The sequence below is a fragment of the Eublepharis macularius genome, chromosome 8 (genome assembly GCF_028583425.1).
Source record: "Eublepharis macularius isolate TG4126 chromosome 8, MPM_Emac_v1.0, whole genome shotgun sequence".
NCBI classification, from domain to species: domain Eukaryota; kingdom Metazoa; phylum Chordata; class Lepidosauria; order Squamata; family Eublepharidae; genus Eublepharis; species Eublepharis macularius.
The window spans coordinates 109,807,577-109,819,588 of NC_072797.1; the positions used below are offsets into that span (position 1 = coordinate 109,807,577).

The window sequence follows — 12,012 nt, forward strand, 5'->3', positions numbered from 1 at the left end:
TATTTCATAGATATTTGATGGCTGTGATCTGATCCAGCACATTTTTTCTTACTATGAAGGTGAGAGTGATTTCATGGCCTATCACCAGGGCTCAGCAGTGCTGGACCTGGAACCTGTGAAGTCATTTTTTAAACAAACTCTAAGTGTGTACATGGGTCTCATTTAGGTTTGCCACCTTCAGATTATGAAATTCCTGGAGATTTGAGGAGTGGAGTCTGGAAAGGGCAAGGTTTGGGGAGGGGCTAGAGCTCAGCAGGTTATAATGCCACAGATTCCGCCTTCCAAAGTAGCCACTTTCTCCAGGGGAAGCAAATACAACACCAGAGAGTCCTCCCACCAAAGCAGCCATTTTATCCAGAGGCACTGATCAGCTGTAGTTCTAGGTGTTCTTCATTCCACATCTCCAGCCACCACCTGGAGGTTGGCAACTTGGCTGAGTACCGTCACAAGAAATTGCAAGAAAACTAGCTATTCAAGAAACTCCTCAACGTGATCGGATCAGAGTTTCAAGGCTGGGCCTGCTGATTTAGCCTGAGCAATGGTGGGTACCACTTGCTTGCTTTCCTGGGCTCTTCATAACTTCAGTGACTCAACAGGAGTCTGGTCAGACAGCTTGAGATCTCATCCTTTTGAAAGTATGCACTGTCTAAAAATGCCGTACTTACTTTCTTACCAGCCTCTGATTGTGCAATCTAATTGTGACTGCATTATTAGAACAGCATGGCTGTTAAAAAGATCTTGCTCTGCTCAAATGTGATTTCAATATAGTGACAGAGAAAAAAGGATGACGCTGTATTATGTGAGCTGCCCAACAAAGTCTTGGTTTGCTTGAGTCACTTATCCTCTGGTGCTTCAAGGTATGATTGATTTACGTGCAAGATGATTTAGTGTTATTAATTTAAAACAGATGGCTGTGATTGTAGCCATCCATGGGTATGAATCAGATCTATGTATAAAGAACAGGATTTCCAGCCAGGACGGAATGACTGTTTGCTTTGATCCTGCATGCCTGTTGTTGAGAGATGTGCCATCTCTAATCCAGCTTTGAGCTGGATTAATTTTCAAAAATAAAAAATACAGCTTCCAGGTCATGAACAAATAATGCTATTTATTTTTTGGCATTTCTATAGCTAGCAGACTAAAAAAGTGAGTTAGAGAGAATTGGTGTTCAAAAAGAATCTCTATTCCCAGCTTCATTCTCTGTAAAATATAAAAATTTCGCATCTTGGGTAATAACATAAATGAATTTCAAACAGGAAGTAAAATCAGGTTTGGTGGATATCCAGAGGCTTACAAATGTTGGCAACGTAAATTTATTAAGAAGATTTATACTTCACCTTTCCACTAAAGAAAGGTGGCTTGCAAAATTTAAAAACTCTTTAGGCCGCTCACAAAAGAAATAATCGAAAGCCTACTGAGGAAATCAAGATCCCAGGTCCCTAGGATTGCATCAAAGGAGTAAATCTTAAAAGAGACCTGTACACTGTAGAGGTAAGAGAAGAAAATAATCTATTCTGAGGGAACCGAATTATGTTCCTATTCCTGTGATTTTAGGATCACGGGGAGTAGAAAGGCTCTGATGCTGAACTCAGTTTGGTACCAGATTTGGTGGTCGCTTGCGAGTCATCCCTTGTGGAAGTACTCCAGGGTAAATGCTAAGTGGCTTCCTTGGTAGAACTAGTTGATGTGCTCTTCACTGGGAAATCTTTATCAGCCAGTTTGGTGTAGCAGTTAAGAGTGCGGGACTTTAATCTGGAGAGCCGGGTTTGATTCCCCGCTCCTCCACTTGAAACCAGCTGGGTGACCTTGGGTCAGTCACAGCTTCTAGGAGCTCTCTCGGCCCCCCCACCTCACAGGGTGTTTGTTGTGAGGATCAAAATAACATACTTTGTAAACCGCTCTGAGTGGGCATTAAGTTGTTCTGAAGGGCGGTATATAAATCAAATATTATTATATAAATTGAATGTTGTTGTTATTATTGTTTTTGTTGTTGTAGTAGCACATCACTCTTTAAAGCAAGTTTGGGTACTCTGTGATGATCATTTTAGCATGGATAAGAAGCATTTTTTATTTAGAAATGAAGAAAGTACAAGAGAAAATCTAAGCTCAAACAGCTTCAAGTTAGATTAATATGGTTCCTACCAGTTAAAGGAAAAAGCTAAATTTTCCAGACAAAAGGAAGGGGGTGGGGTGGACATTGATATGTAAATTCATACCATCAATATTTCTACCATTAATAGCATTATTCAGGCTGCTGTATAAGAACATTTATAAGACAAAAGGGAGACTTCCTAGTATACTATTCAGGAAATTGTTTCATTCCTTAGTGCAGGTGTGTTTGCAAAAAAACTGGCAACAGAAAGGGGAAACAAAATGGATATTCCTTCCAATATCATTAAGGGTTTGCACTGAAGTGATGGGAGAAAGAATGAAAGGAAGGACAAGATTAACCATTTAAAATCACATTCACTGCTAAAATGAACATTGTCCCGTTATGGGAAAGACATAGGCCGTCGTCACACGGGCTTTTATTTAGCGCTAAAATGGCGCTATTTCCCAGCAAACACCCACCTTATTCCAACACTGTAGCGATTTTCTCTCTTCTGCTTTGTGCTTGATAGTCGCGCTATTTTGTGCCTCAGTGTGAATGCCTCGCATTGATGTATTTCGCCTCGCAACGTCCTATGCCCTCCCTTCAATCCCAGAATCCATTTCTTCCTGCGACTCCCCTTTTTTATTTTATTATGTCCTTATAACGCCATAACGACATAACACAATGCAAATTTTCTGCTGAAGTAAAAATGACTCAGTCGCCATGGCAGAGTCTTCAGTGATGGGGATCACGTCAGACAGGGAGTTTTCTGCGGGCAAAGGGCTATTTATATAATTTCAAAGTTGGAAAAACAAAAGGGTCGTAATGTTTTGCTCTAACGGAATGTTTATATGCTGTTATTCCATTATAGCGGAATTAAACGCCAGAATAATAAAAAAAAAAGAGAGGGGGGAGGAGCTGCTTCTGCGCGGTTAGAGAGAACAGAGCAGAGTGCTTCGGTGTGGACAGCTGGTGGCGCGAAGAGCCATTAGGTGACCCAAAGAAACGTTACTGTGCCGATAACAGGTAGGACACTATATGCTGTAAATTTAACGGAAGAGATGCCCGTGTGACGACGGCCATAGAGTGATTCCGCACACATTGGATAATGCACTTCCAATCCTCTTTATAGATCATTTGGAACGGATTTTTTTTGTGTGCGGAACAAAAAACCCACCTCAAACGATTGATAAAGTGCATTGAAAGTGCATCAGCCATACTGAATTATTTCTTATTGAGGCCTATGCATGACAGTAGAAACCTGAAACTGGCAGAATTCCTTTGTGAGGATCTAGTCTCTGAACCTAGCAGCAATCTCACGCCCCCTTAGTTACTTCCTCTTCATTCTAGCCAATCAACAACTTGTCCATTCCTCACCAGCAAGTGAATATGCTCGGGCAAAAGAATATTCTGAGTCTCAGCTCTATAAGACAGATTTCACTGCCACGCTACAAAATAGATATATATTAACAGAAGTGCATACCAGGCACCTAACATGTAAAAACTGGGTCTGGTGATAGGCATCTCGTTACCACAATTTTTTCTTGACACGAAGCTTAGGGTGCATACATAGTTCTCCCCCTCCCCCACTTTATCTCCATAAAAACCCTTTGAGTTAGGTTAGGCAGAGAGAGAATGACTGGTTCGAGGTCGCCTAGTGAATTTAATGGCTAAGGGAGCAATCTTAAAAAAGTCAACTCAGAAATAAGACCCATTTTATTCAATAGGGCTTAATTCCAGGAGTGTCCTCAGGATTGTGACATGAGTTAGGATTTGAACCTGGATTCCTCAGGTCCTAGTCTAACCACTATACCACAAGGCTTCTATACTTCACCTCTGGTTTGCTGGGCAGGAAGCAAGTTTCTCTCTTCCCATGTACTCTGCCATTTGGGGGACCTGGTCCCTTCCTTGACATCCTTCAAGTATTGGTTTCTGTCAAAAAAAGAGGAGGGGGCAGGACCCTTTCTAGGCCTTTTTTGGCCTTTGATAGAAGATTCATGGACAGGGTTGCCAGGTTCCCTTACCCTCTGAGCGGGAGGCGGGAGACCTGGCACTTACCTTAGTGCTCCACAGCAAGTCAAATTGGGCTGCTGCGGAGCGTGGGAGCACTGCTGGGGTGGTGCGATGGGCCCTAAAGTGCTCCTGCACTCCAGAGAGGCCTGATTCAGGCTGGATTCGGGATGAATCGAGCTGCTGCAGAGCAAGGAAGTGCTGCTGAGGAGGCGCAATAGGCCCTGGAGTGCTCCTGCACTCTGCAGCGGGCCAAATCAGGCCCATTTCGGGCCGAAATCAGCCTACTGCAACATGCAGGAGCACACCGCACCACCCAGGAGGGTGCCCCGGGAGGTGTGTTCCCCTGCCTTTTTCCTCACCAGTTAGGTAAGGGGGGGCGAAGGGTGCAGCATGGGACCGGGGGATCCCCCACCCTCAGAGGGGACTGGCAATCCTACTCATCTGGCCAGTTAGGTAAGGGGGGCGGAGGGTATAGGGTGGGACCGGGGGATCCCTCGCCCTCAGGGGGGACTGGCAACCCTATTCATCAGGCCAGACCTGGCAGCAACCACTAACAGGACCAGCTGCTCACTACTATTCAAAAGCAGCCACTGAACAAAAGCCAGCATTATACTGTGGTTATAGTTTCTCAATAGCATCTAGGAGACCTATGTCCAAATCCCCTCTCTGCCACAGAAGCTCACTGGATAACCTTGGGTCATCACACACTCTCAGCCTAACCTATCAAACAGAGTTGTTGAGAGAATAAAATGGATGACAGAAGAACAACGTAAGCTGCTTTGGATCCCCTTTGGGGAGAAAGGTGGGATATAAATAAAATAAGTAACAATTATAACTGAAGGGGCAGATAAAAGGTAGCTTGGCTGGGGAGGTATAAAAAAGGAAAGAAAGCAGTGAAAGGGAAGGGACCAGAAGGAGGGAAAGAATAAACAGTAGGGTAGGAAATTTAGAGGAAAATTGGATGCCCCCGCTAGTCCTTGCAGGCTCCACGTGTCTCTTTCTGACATTCTTTCCACGCAGAATTCTCTTCCTTTGTTATGCTCTCCTTCCCCACTTGACAGTTATTTACTTTACACACAAATGTGTTGTGTATATTTGCTTTCTTCTTACACACCCTGCTTCAACACTTTCTTCTTACATAACTCTTCTTTACTCCTGTATTCCTTTTATTGCCATTTTACTGAGAAGTATTTTCTAAAACAGAACTGATATAGCATTTTTACTTTCAATTTTATCACTGCTGCAAACCCCCTCCATTTTATGGTGTGTTCCCTCAAAATGTTATCTATTTTTTATCTAATTCTTGGACGGTGATGACAACACAGGCAGAACTGTGTAACTGTTTGTAGTTAGAACATTTAGAAATGAAAAATATATGGATGCTAATTACTTAAATATCCCACATTTGAAAAAATGAGAATGGGAGAGAAACCTAACCAAGTATTTCTTCAAAAACCACCATGCTATTGCTTCATGGAGTAGGTTCCAAGATTTCTCTCCTGTTATTATGGAGGTGATGGTAAAATGATAGTCAGACTAAGCCTGCCCCACCCCTCCATAAGGTAACATGAAAAAGTCAAATAATTCCTGAGGAGTAGCCATGTCCATCTGTTGCAACAAAAATAAAAAGGAACATACAGGTTCTTAAACACCAGCTAAAAGCAGTTTTACAGAAATGCAGTTTGTCATATAAACCATCACAACCAGTAATTGACACTAGATGGCAATATTCCCCCAACACTGCTTGAGGAGATCACTAAACAAGCTAAATTTAACAATCTCTCCAGTAGCTTGCCGTGATCGTATAGTGGTTAGTACTCTGCGTTGTGGCCGCAGCAACCTCGGTTCGAATCCGAGTCACGGCAGAAGGGGAGTAATTTTATCTTCACTTTAAAAAAAGAAGCAGAGTTACCTCCTACTAAGTCTACTGAGATCACTGGAGATTGCCAAGATTCCTTCCAAACTCTGTCTGGTACATGAAGTCTACCTTTTTGCATCGCCACCATGTTGGCAAGTGGGCATTTTCAGTAGGGAACATATCTCTCTGACACATCACCAAAAACCAGGCTCAGAGCTGATTTGGGGTGGGCCTGGTATACTGTAAATGACACAAGATTACTCTTTTGCACATGTCCTGTATGCTGGACAGGGAGCACCACCCATACATAAAAACCCACAGATTTTTATACAGAAGACATGTAGCCATTTAATGTCATATAGGTAAAGGTAAAGGTAGTCCCCTGTGCAAGCACCGAGTCATTACTGACCCATGGGGGGACATCGCATCATGACGTTTTCTTGGCCAACTTTTTGTTACGGGGTGGTTTGCCATTGCCATCCCCATAATGTCATATAACTAAGCATAAAAACAAAGGGAATCTCACAGGAAAACATTTTTTCCTCCTTCAAGATTTCAAAAGTCCATGAAAGCATAATATAGGATTCTGCTCATACCATATCTTCCCTTTTGTATTTTAAGCGAATTCAACACCATGAAAATGTTTTAATCCTATATCCTATTGACTTCCGTGATTAATTCTTAAATGAACATCATTATAAAGCTGTTTGCTTTAAATTCTACTTGCATAATAAAAATTAACAATTACAATTAACAATTAAATGAAGACACAAATGCAATGGGATTATTCAGTATTATCCAAGTGCTATTTCTCTGCATGCATCAAGGTTTAACAATTTTAATACTGCAAGCTTTTAAACAAGTAGCTCAGTATTGTAAAGAATTTAAGTTAAATCAAAAGAAATTCCTTTCTGCCGTGACTCGGATTCGAACCGAGGTTGCTGCGGCCACAACGCAGAGTACTAACCACTATACGATCACGGCAAGCTATCCAGGAACTGAAAGGCATGTGGCTTTTTTTTCCTTCTAGACTAAATGACGACATATATACAACTACTGCCACCTTCCGGCCAATATATGAAAAATATAAAATTTGCTTTGTCACGGCTTGAAATTTTTCCCCATTTTGACTTATATCAAACAGTTTCCCTGTATCCCCTTCTATATAACAATTGCTAATTAACCAACAGCCAACCTTTTTGTACAAAAACAAATAACCCCCTAATGCAGAAGTTAAATAGATATGGGTCTGTAGAGGAAGAGGTATATCAAATATTTTTCTTTGAGAAAATACAGTTGTTATTGCTTCTGCAAGATTTAGCCATACTATAAAACAAACATATAAACAAAGCAGTTTGGCATAAAAGGAATTATGAAATGAAGTTTTTCTTCTTTCACAAATGGAATTTATAAAAACGTAACATGGAAACACAACTTTACAAGCCTATAGCCAAACAATTTGTCTCCCTTTGTGAAATTGTGATGCTTACATGGTTACATGTAAGTTTCACCCAGCAGCCAACAGCAGCTCCATGGAGTATTTTATGGAGAGAACTCTCATCACAGGTATGATACAAAGTCAGCATGTTGTTGCCCAACAACACAAAGGACTTTGTAATGTGTAGATGGACCCTCATGAGTCTGGGGAACACAAATCTCCTAACGGAATGTCTGATTCAAACTCCTCATGTTGTTGCCCAAGAAACATCAACATTGTGCAATGTATGGCCAATGCTTTACATAGCGGGAAGAGGGAAATCTTTATAAAATAACATTTAATGTTATACCTTTGGGTAGCAGGTTCTAATCAACATCTGGGTCGAATCCTGCCTGCATATATTTCTTTATATCTCAGTAAGTATTTAAGATTTTTTTTTAAAGACTAAAATGAGGAATGGGCCCTTTTAAAGATTCCCAGTGAGCCTGGGTTCCAACTAGAGCCCCGGAGGCTACATCTCTGATCCTTTGCAGCCTTATTATTTTATAATAGCTTAAATACTAATATGTCATTGAGTGCTGAATTATTACAACCCCAGAAAGAAAAAATAGTGGAAAAAATTACTTCTTTTAATTTAAACTCCCATTCAGTCTTGGGATGCTATCAAGAAACCATCTAATAATCACAGTTGCTAGGATGAATTTTAATTAACATAAATATTAAGGATATGGACAAACTACTTAGAAAAGTCCAGCCAGTGTTCTTGACTCTTGTCCTTCCTGGCAGGAGGAGTCTTAACTATATGTGTCCAGTCCAGGAAATAATAAATGTGTCTTTAAAGGAGGGAGCAGTGTTCACTATCTTAAAGGAAGCAGTTGTGAAACCCCTCCTGCAAAATCCATCAATGGAACCAAAAAAAGGGAGTTCTTGCTCAACGGTGATTATACCATTTTGATACAAGGTTCTTAAGGGAATGGTGGCTGGATACTTTCAAGAATTTCTAGATGTGGCAGGTTATGTTTCCCCATTTCCATCTGGCTTAAAGTCTAGTTTTGGCTCAGAAAACGATCTGTGCGCCCCCCCCCCCCACACACACACTCAAACACACACATGGATGATCTATACTGGAAGAGACTGGGAGCAGAAGCACCTGGGCTGAGGCAAGAGCACATGGTGGAGAGCTGCTGCTAGAAGGTAAGGGGTTGTTGTCTTTCTGCCTTTTGCCCTTTGCCTTTCCTAGCTACTGTGTGAGAAGCTGAGGGTGAGTGGGTTCTGTGTAGCTTGCTAGAGAGTGGTTCTGGTTAAGTTCTGTGTGGGGCTGTTGGGGGCCGAGTGAATTGCTGTTGCTTGCTGCTGGTTGCCGTTGCTCTTGGTTACAAGCCCCGCCCCCTAGTGTCCTGGGGCCCTGCTGTGCTAGGCAGGAAGGGACCTTTTGAAACAAAAGGCTCCTCCTCACCAGAGGTGTGAGCTGAAGGGCGAGAGCAAAAGGGCTCTTGGCCTGTGGCTCTTAGCCTGGGATCTGCCTGGGGGACCTGAAACTCTGCTGGTATACTGGTTCTGCTGGTACTCTAGGTATATATTTGGAAGGCAATCATGTCTACTGAAGCCCCCTTCGCAGTCACCTGCATGGAGTGTGCCATGTTTGTTTTCCTCCCAGAAGAAAAGACAGAGTTCACTTGCCAGAAGTGTAAGCTGGTCAGACTTTTGGAAGAAAAGGTTCAGAGCCTGGAGGAGAGGATCACCACCCTTCAGGAGAACAAGGAGGGAGAGGATTTTATTGACAACAGCCTGGGGGCTCCGCACAGCCAAGAAGAGGAAAGTCAAGGAGGAGAAGAAAGAGTCGATCTCCCTTCTGAGGACAGCCAAGAAGAGGAAAGTCAAGGAGGAGAAGAAAGAGTCCATCTCCCTTCTGAGCCTCCTCTCAGATCTATGGTACAAACCCGAAGACGTCAACAAAGAAGATGCTCTGGTCCACTTGAGCTCAAGAATCGTTTTGAATTGCTAGAGATGGTGACGGAGATGAGAGTGGAAGGAGAACCGCAAAGATCTGGAAGAGGGTGTGCAGAAGACATGGGGCCACATGGAAGTGGAAAAAAACGGAAGGTGGTAGTCATCAGGGACTCTTTGCTCAGGGGTATGGAACGCCATGTCTCTGGGCCAGATCCCCTATTCCGAGAGATGTGTTGCTTGCCGGGGGCCAGAATTAAGGATATTACCGAATGGCTGCCGAAACTCATCAAGCCCACTGATAAGTACCTGTTTGTGCTGATTCATGTGGGAACGAACAACACGGCTGCGAATACTGTTGCAAGAATTAAAAAGGATTATGAAGCTCTTGGAAGGCAGTTGAAGACATTGGGGGCTCAGGTGGTATTCTCTTCTATCCTTCCAGTCACAGGAAGAGGAGCACGCAGAGAGCAGACCATACTTGAGGTGAATCGTTGGCTGAGTTGGTGGTGCCGGCAGGAGCGCTTTGGGTTCTGGGACCATGGGATAGGTTTTCTTAGAGAAGGCCTTCTAGCACATGATGGGCTTCACCTCTCAAGGGCAGGGAAGAAAACATTTGGAACGAACCTGGAGAACTTCATCAGGAGAGCTTTAAACTGATGCCGCAAGGGGAAGGGGACGATCAACATGGCGATTTCAATGACGAAGTGAAAACAGTGGGGACCCACCTGGGTAGGAAAGGTCAAACAAAGGTACAAGGCTACAAGTGTCTATATACCAATGCCCAAAGTATGGGCAATAAGAAAGAAGAGCTTGAGCTTCTATTGCAAACAGAGGGCTACGATATAGTAGCCCATGACTCCCATGACTGGAATGTGCTAGTGGATGGGTACGAGTTGTTCAAGAAAAACCGGAAGGGTAGAAGAGGAGGTGGAGTGGCGTTGTATGTGAGGAGAGGGCTTGATTGTCAAGAAGTTATGGAGAATGGGGCGGACAGCCTGGTGGAAAGCATATGGGTAGAAATAAGGGGAGGAAGGACAAAGGGTATTATTGTTGGAGTCTGCTACAGACCACCTGACCAGGAAGAAGAAACGGATGCTGCCCTCTTTGAAGAGATTGGTAGAGTATCCAGACATCAGAAGCTTGTAATTATGGGTGACTTCAACTTCCCCGATGTGTGCTGGGAGAGAGGCTCAGCAAAGCGTCATGAATCACGCAATTTCCTGACCTGCCTGGCCAATAACTTCCTTTTTCAAAAGGTGGAGGAAGCTACAAGGGGCTCGGCCATACTAGACTTGATATTAACCAACAGGGAAGAATTGGTAGATGAGATGAAGGTGGTGGGGACCTTAGGGGGAAGTGACCATGTCCTCCTTGAATTCCAGTTGCTGTGGGGGGCCAAGGAAGTTCATAGCCAGACTCGTAGGTTAGATTTTCATAGGGCCAACTTTGATGAACTCAGAGGCTTGATGAGAGTCATTCCGTGGGGGAGTATGCTGGAAGGGAAAGGAGCGAGTGAAGGGTGGGCCCTTCTCAAACACAAGCTTTTGCAAGCTCAAGCCCTCACTATCCCAGCAAGATGGAAACATAGTAAGGGCTCCAAGAAATCGATGTGGATGTACAGAGAGCTCCAGAATAAGCTAAGGGAGAAAAAGGAAATGTTCAGGAAATGGAGAGAAGGACAGACCTCTAAAGAGGAGTATATGAGGGTTACTAGGTACTGCAGATCAGCCATCAGAGAGGCCAAAGCTCAGTACGAGCTGGGTCTGGCCAGGAGGGCTCGCTACAATAAGAAAAACTTCTACAGTTATGTGAGAAGCAAACGCAAGGTAAAAGAGGCAATTGGACTGCTGTTGGGAGTAGATGGAGAAACTCTGATGCAGGACAGAGAAAAAGCAGACAGGCTTAATGACTTTTTTGCCTCTGTTTTCTCCCTGAAGAACTCAGGCAGATCTAGAGATAGTAGAAAATGTGGCAGGTCACCTGAGTGGCTAATTGACATTGACAGAGAGGTCATGGAGAGGCATCTGGCTGCATTGGATGAATACAAATCCCCTGGGCCAGATGGGGTGCACCCAAGAGTACTGAAAGAACTTTCTAGAGAACTTGCAGAACCCCTGTCCATCATCTTCAAGGCCTCCTGGAGGACTGGGGATGTGCCACAAGATTGGAGAAGAGTAAATGTTATCCCAATCTTTAAGAAAGAGAAGAAGGATGACCCGGGAAACTACAGGACGGTCAGTCTGACTTCTGTTGCTGGGAAGATATTAGAACAGATTTTAAAGGGATCAGTCTGTAAGCATCTGAAGGACTGCTCAGTGATCCGAGGAAGTCAGCATGGTTTTGTTTCTAACAGATCTTGCCAGACCAACCTGGTTTCCTTCTTTGATCGAGTGACCAGCTTACTGGATCAGGGGAACTCTGTTGACGTGATTTATCTGGATTTCAGTAAAGCTTTTGATAAGGTCCCCCCATGACATTCTGATAGGCAAACTGGAAGACTGTGGACTGGACTATAGGACAGTTCGGTGGATAGGGAACTGGTTGGAGGACCACACTCAAAGAGTACTGGTCAACGGCGTTTCATCAGATTGGAGGGAGGTGTCCAGTGGGGTGCCGCAGGGCTCGGTTTTGGGCCCGGTACTTTTCAATATTTTTATCAAT

The 12,012-nt window shown here is 43.6% G+C and overlaps 2 non-coding genes across 2 annotated transcripts; one reads left to right on the forward strand and one right to left on the reverse strand.

The window, feature by feature from the left end:
* The first annotated feature begins 5,898 nt into the window (after positions 1 to 5,898).
* Positions 5,899 to 5,970, forward strand: TRNAH-GUG (transfer RNA histidin (anticodon GUG)). Its single transcript has one exon. It is a non-coding gene; the product is annotated as a tRNA-His (tRNA).
* Positions 5,971 to 6,875: 905 nt separating this feature from the next.
* Positions 6,876 to 6,947, reverse strand: TRNAH-GUG (transfer RNA histidin (anticodon GUG)). The gene has a single exon. It is a non-coding gene; the product is annotated as a tRNA-His (tRNA).
* Between the last annotated feature and the right edge of the window lie 5,065 nt (positions 6,948 to 12,012).